This window comes from Hippocampus comes, unplaced genomic scaffold, assembly GCF_001891065.2.
Source record: "Hippocampus comes isolate QL1 unplaced genomic scaffold, H_comes_QL1_v1.1 scaffold390, whole genome shotgun sequence".
NCBI classification, from domain to species: Eukaryota; Metazoa; Chordata; class Actinopteri; order Syngnathiformes; family Syngnathidae; genus Hippocampus; species Hippocampus comes.
Window position 1 is genome coordinate 151,036 of NW_017805083.1, and position 438 is coordinate 151,473.

Sequence of the window (438 nt, forward strand, 5' to 3'; positions counted from 1 at the left end):
CAAATCTTAAATATGGCAGGGAATGTGTTTACTTTTTTAGTTTTGATTTTGAGCAGCAAATTTGGAGTTACATATTGGTGCTCACCAGGAATGCATAGGCAAAATTGCACAAATTTTCACTTGAAAGAATAGTGGCGATCTTGGGATTTTTTTCTGTTCAATTTTCAAACAGTGTGTAAATTTAATACACTTCATCTTCAGCATGTTTAGTGCCACTTTTGTAAGTAACCACGCCCCCGTCCAGGCCACGCCCCCGTCCAGGCCACGCCCCTTCCGCTTTTTTCATCACTCGCCATTGCCATGTATGATGTAGTAAGTAATACGGAGTGCAGGAAGCGACACGCTGAGTTGCATAATCAATTCGTAGGAACGCCGGTGCTCCTTAGCAGACTATTTTTGGATTGGACTGTCTCCATTGTCACGTTTTTTTTTTTTTTT